Source organism: Crinia signifera, chromosome 6 (genome assembly GCF_055691185.1).
Source record: "Crinia signifera chromosome 6, ASM5569118v1, whole genome shotgun sequence".
Taxonomy (NCBI): Eukaryota; Metazoa; Chordata; class Amphibia; order Anura; family Myobatrachidae; genus Crinia; species Crinia signifera.
The window spans coordinates 228,739,994-228,746,115 of NC_139222.1; the positions used below are offsets into that span (position 1 = coordinate 228,739,994).

Consider the following 6,122-nt stretch of genomic DNA (forward strand, 5'->3'; position numbering starts at 1 on the left):
TAATTAGTCTATATACCTTAAACCAGATGCTGACTTCACTGCAATATGATCTTAAACCTGATTACTGGTGCAAATCCACCCACTGCAATGTTCTGCGCTGATCTTTTCACTGCTCCCACTTCCTGTCAGGATAAAAGCCAGTTTGTGCTGGGGCCCTTTCATCGCATGTACAATTTTTTTCCCTTTCAGTGTGAGTGGTACAAGTGCCACAGTTAATGTACAGAGAAAAAATAAATCTTGGCACACACCTTTAGCATAAATGGTTGAATGGAATTCAGTGCGTTTTAATCAGTTGGCGCATTGAATGTGCCAAAAAAAAAAATGTTAATTATCCTGAAACCCACCAGTGAATCATGATTGAAACGTTTCACATTCACATCTGTGTTGATGTATTTGCTCACAGCATTTCCTTAAACTATTATAAGGGTTAATTTAAGATTTAAAGATGTAAAACTGAAAATTAGGTACTATGTCAGGCCTATGTTATATAGGGCCTTATTCTGATCGGTGCGGCCGATCCGAATATGCGGCCAGGACCGTGCGTGCGAAACCCCGCCTTCCATACGGATCGCCAACTCCGTCCGTACGCGGTAAGAAGCTGGCCGAACGGACCGCACGTGTATTTTTCATGGAATACGCCTCCTCCATCTCAGGGAACCTCCCCCATCATTCGATGGTCGCAGACCATCGAATGCAGGACCGAGTGGTCCACCAGCTCCCGCAACCTCAGACCACACGGACATTTTTCCGTGCAAAAGCAGGGATCTGGGCGGGCAGCTGACATCCGGCGATGTCATATGTCCGCCCCCTACACGTGCGTCACGACTGCATTACCATACGTACGCCCAGCGTTTGCATGGGAACGCCCATGAAACGCGGGGCTTATGCATATGGTAATGAGCCCAAATAGGCCTTCACGCCCCTCTCCACCCCCTGTTCGGAGTGTTCACATTTCATGCGGGATTTGGCCGTACGCCCCGCTCGCACATGCACAGAGACGCCTCTGCACATGCGCAGACACAAAACATCGGCGGCACGAACGTACGCGGATATTACCGCACCAACCAGAATAAGGGCCATAGTAAGAAATCCCATTGATCTGGCACTATGTAATTCTCCCTATCATCTAGCAAAGCCATCTGGCTAAAGGTATCATTAAGTCTCTCTGGCAAAGGGCTTCCCAATAGGTATACGGTCGTTAGGTTGACACTATTATAGTCGACATACAATGGGTTGACTACTGAAGGTCGACATCTGAAAAAGGTCCACAGGGTCAAAAGGTTGATACAACCATTAGGTCAACATTGGGAAGGTCAACAGTCACAAGGTCAACATAGGTTTTTCACATATTTTTTGAGTAGACATGTGCCGACATACAGAATTTCATGTGCCGGACATAGCTAGGCAACATGCCCGAAGCATGGCGAACGCAGCGACGCAACTGTGTCAACATTCTGGACCAAAGTGAAAAAATCCATGTCGGCTACTGTTGACCCTGAGGTTTCTGGCGACAGGATGGTCTCTGGCTAACCTGACGTTTGGTTCCCTCATCTACCCGCAAGCTTTTGGTCTCATCATCCTGTAGACCTGCAAAGCAAGGTCTGATGATGCTGCAGTACCAGTTTTGCAAGGTAAGGACAAATACACCACACACTTATTGTAAATTAAAAAAAAAACTTTTGTACAGTATTAATACTTTTGCCTTGGACACACTTAAAAGGTTTTTTTATCATTACAAAATATAGAAAGGGTGCAAAAAAATAGAAAAAAACTATGTAAACATTTTGTATCATCCAGTTTTAACTTCCCCAATAGGGATGGTACGGTGTGACAGATATTTAAAGGCTCAGGTACACGTAGTGCAAGGTGCAAATGCAATGTCTTACATATCTGCTCCAGAGACACAATCTGTCATACTGCTCCATACCTATTGGGAAAGGAAAAAATTGTGCAAAACTTGGTTATAAGTCTTTAAAAGACTCCTGGGGTGACATTCTATGGGATGAGATTTGCGTTTTTTGGCGTTAATTAGTCAACAAAATGGCGACCGCATTTTTCTGTCAAATCGCCTATTTAATAGGATGCGCTAAGGGACTGAAATCGCATATTATGTGCGTTAACGCATGCGGACCAGAAGTGCGAGATTAATTCGCATTTATATCGCATCCAGATGTTTTCGTACAGAAAAGTATACAAATCGCTTATTTAATGCAATGCGGTTTCTCAAATCGCACTTTTTAGGTGTCTAATAATCGCACTTATTTCAGACCAGGTTCTGTTTGGCGATATGGCCCAGAACTCATTTTGGTCAAGTGCACACATGGTTAATTTCACCACAGGTGCCCTCATTTTCACTCACAAACACCCCTACATAAACCCCAACATCATTAAGGACACCTGTGAGGGTTTGAGACATGGAGATTTTGCAGAGTGGTTTGGAGTTGCTTATCTGTGATGTGGCCCATTTGGAGGAGCTGCGCAGGAGGGAGGAAGCTGCGCGCCAGATCCAGGTAGCCCCCCGACTACTGCGTACCCCACGTATGTATCGTGCTCGGCTGTACCTGGACTCCCTCTCGGATCAACAGGTTGTGGGGATGTTTAGGCTGAATCGCATTAACCTGTTGGACTTATATGAGCAGGTGAGAGATGATTTGGACCCTTTTGGTGGAGGCAACTATGCAGTGTCTGGCCTGCACAAATTAATGTGTGCCCTCTACTATTTGGCCACAGGCTCCACTCAGTCTGTGACCTCATGGGCCTTGGGGGTATCACAGGCCACTTTCTCTAAGCATTTTACTCAAGTGTTACTTGCTTTAAAGAAATTGTGGTGCACATACATCAGATTCCCCAGTTCTGAGCAGGAGTGGCAGGACCACAATTTGGCTTTCTATAGACTCTCAGCATTCCCTCGCGTGCTGGGAGCTATAGACTGCACATACATTGGGATTAGGGCACCGCACGTGCGGAGCCATGTCTACGTCAATAGGCGTGGGCGGCACTCCCTGAACGTGCAGGTTGTATCCAATGCTCACTTGAAAATCCTGAGTGTTGTCGCAGGCTTTCTGGGAAACTGCCATGACGCCTATATTCTGAGACACTCAGCCCTCTGGAACAGATTTACCGACCACCAAATGCCAGAGGGCTGGCTACTAGGTAAGTACCTTTTTACATATTACCCTGTCTGTCCTTATTTGTACCAGCTCTAATGTGTGTGTTTCCTGTTTCACAAGCATATTGCTCTTCTACCAGTGTGTCCTGTTTGAAAGAAACACATACCTTCCCATGTAAGGCAATCACTTCCTATCTGTGTTTTAGGTGACTCAGGATATGGTTGTGTTTCCTGGCTCATGACACCTTTGCGCACCCCAGAGGGCCCTGCACAGCACCGGTATAATGAAGCCCACATTGCAACCCGCAATGTGGTGGAGCGCACATTTGGCGTTTTGAAGAGTCGCTTCCGGTGTTTGGACAGGTCGTCGGGTACACTGCTTTACCACCCTGCCAAAGTAGTGATGATCATCCAGGCTTGCTGCATGCTGCACAACATAGCCCTGTCCCAACCTGCCTATGTGGAGGAGGAACATGCAGCAGTCGTGCAGGAAGCCCAACCTACCACACCTCGGGTAGTGAGGGGTACGCAGAGGGGGAATCTGGTGCGCACACACATCATCAGCCATTACTTTTCTGGTAAGCACATGTGCCCTGTACTCCAAAATGTACCTGTGCTGTAAGTGTACTCATTAACAAATTTGTGACCAATACCATCTGCTTCCACCCACATTTAGCCTAATACACAGAGCCCAACGGATGCAGATGGTGGTGCTGACCTATCCCTTGCTGGTATCTAGCTTGTAAGTACATTTGATACATGTATGAATGAAGTTTGCAGTCAAACATGGCTCACTGGTGTCGTGGAACTACACGTGCCAGCATGCCCTGACACACTACAACCATTACAGTCCAAACCATGAGTGTCAGAGCCTGCTGGAATATGTAGATCCACAACCTTTGCCGGCCAAGGAGTAACCCCACACTACTTTAGTGCAATCCCATTGTCATATACCATTACAATATGTTATAATTGACACAATAATTGGTTTTTAGAAAAATACACAAACACAATGGTATGCGGTTAGACATTTTTACTTCTGCCTACTTTGTCAGACGCAATCTGCATTTTTGCAGGTGAAACATAACAACTGTGGGGCCATGTTACAAGATGTATTGGATTTTACAAAATTAACAAACATATATATGAGCTACCTTCTCCCAGCATCAGGCAACCCTACACCACTTCTAGAACCTGCACCAAGCCCACCACGGGTCCTAACACTCCGACGGGGTGGGGAAGTGGGGGAGCCACTTATTGGGGTGCTGGATACACTGCTGAGGGTTGATGCTGCGCCACCTCCCACATTGGCTTCCAGCTGCTGTAGTTGGGCCTGCATACCTATTAAGGCATTGGTCTGCGCTGTGCATGATTGGCTTAGTGCAGCTATACTTTGCGCCAGGCTGCCAATATGGCTATTCTGTTCCCTTACAGCAGAAGTTAAATCTGCAAAACGGGTGTCAATGCTGTTAGCAATGCGCACATGAGTGCCTACACCTACCCGTACACTACGTGCAATTTTGCGTAATTGAAGAAACGTGTCACGCATGTACCCCTGAATGTTACCTATTTGCAGGCTTTGGGAGGCCATGAATTCTATCTGTTTGTCCTTGAAATTGACCAAGGAGTTAGCTACTTGGGAAGCAGAAGCTGCTGTATGGGGTGTGTTTGCGGGTGGGGGTGGGTTGGGAGACACCCCACTTGGGGGAAGATCACTCTGTGATGAGGTCTGTATTTCTTCCTCTGCCGCAAAGGTCTCGACCGGTTCAAGAATGATGTCCATTTCGTCTAACAGCATTATTGAAGAATCAGTTTGGTTGGTCCCTAGTTGTATAGCACCTGTGGATACAGATGAAGAGGTAAGTACTGATGCATATATAGGCCAGACTGTCATCTATACTGTTTTAGAAAGGGCTTGAGATGCTGGACGCACATACCTAGGGGTGTTATGTACTTACACATGTACCCGGATACAGCATGTAACATTGACATTAATAATATGTCACATGCCTAGCTCAGATGACATTCATTTCCGTTGCAATGTAGCAGCAGGAGATGAATGTAGTGTGAGATATTGTTGATGTGACATGGGTGTGTGTACTGTATGTGTAATGGCATGTTTTTTGTTCATTTACCTGCTTCCACAGATTCTGCAGCAACGGGCCTTCTTGTCTTGGATGCCGCAGCACTTCGGGATGGACAATCTGTACAAGGAAAGATGGGCAGCCATTATGGACCTTACAATGGATAAGCATTTACAAAAACCATGCATTCAAATGACTATAATGGACAATACTTCCTTTGGATAAGGACTGCATTATTTATTCACCACCATTTTTTTTATTTTTTTTTAACACTATTATTTGGTAAAATGATTATTAAATTAGTGGACACATGACAACTATTGGATAATCTGTGGTATGTAGTCATGGCAGCTTAACCACCAGTACACCTCTGTGTTTTTGGCCACATACATGTTAGGCTGCTAGAAAGAATGTTACAGTGTTGATCAATATGAGCAGTTGTGGAAGTACAAGGGCCAGCATTATGAGCAATTTGAAAGTAGGAGCAGGCAATTTCTTGTGCATGACCTTGCTAGGCTATGTAGTTCCACAGCAGCACTTTACTTAGCATAACAATACAAGTGAACATTATAGTTATAAAACATTGGCATGTATGTTTAAGATTGCATGGGGTCACACTTACCAGCTCTAGATGGCGTTTGCGGCCTATCGGTATCCGCCACGTGCATGCCAGGCAGGACCTCAGGGGGTATGATGCGCTTCAACTTCACCTCATACGAAGTGTAGCACACAGTGGTGGGGCTTCCTCCTCCAGTCTTGGTGGCCTCCTCCAACTCCATGGCCATTTTACTTTTCAACTGCCTTTTGATGTCGTCGAATCTCTTTTTTACATTGCGCACCAGGCGCTTGTGCTGACTGACAGCGTTCACCGCCTGGGTGATGTCCTTCCACATAGCCCTTTTGCGCTGTGCAGTGGTCTTGTGGTGAGA

The 6,122-nt window shown here is 45.9% G+C and overlaps 1 long non-coding RNA gene across 1 annotated transcript; it reads left to right on the top strand.

Moving 5' to 3' along the window:
• The first annotated feature begins 3,320 nt into the window (after nucleotides 1–3,320).
• LOC146007230 (uncharacterized) lies at nucleotides 3,321–5,511 on the top strand. The gene is made up of 4 exons (XR_014444291.1): nucleotides 3,321–3,687; nucleotides 3,786–3,851; nucleotides 4,864–4,968; nucleotides 5,257–5,511. It is a non-coding gene; the product is annotated as an uncharacterized LOC146007230 (long non-coding RNA).
• Nucleotides 5,512–6,122: the final 611 nt, after the last annotated feature.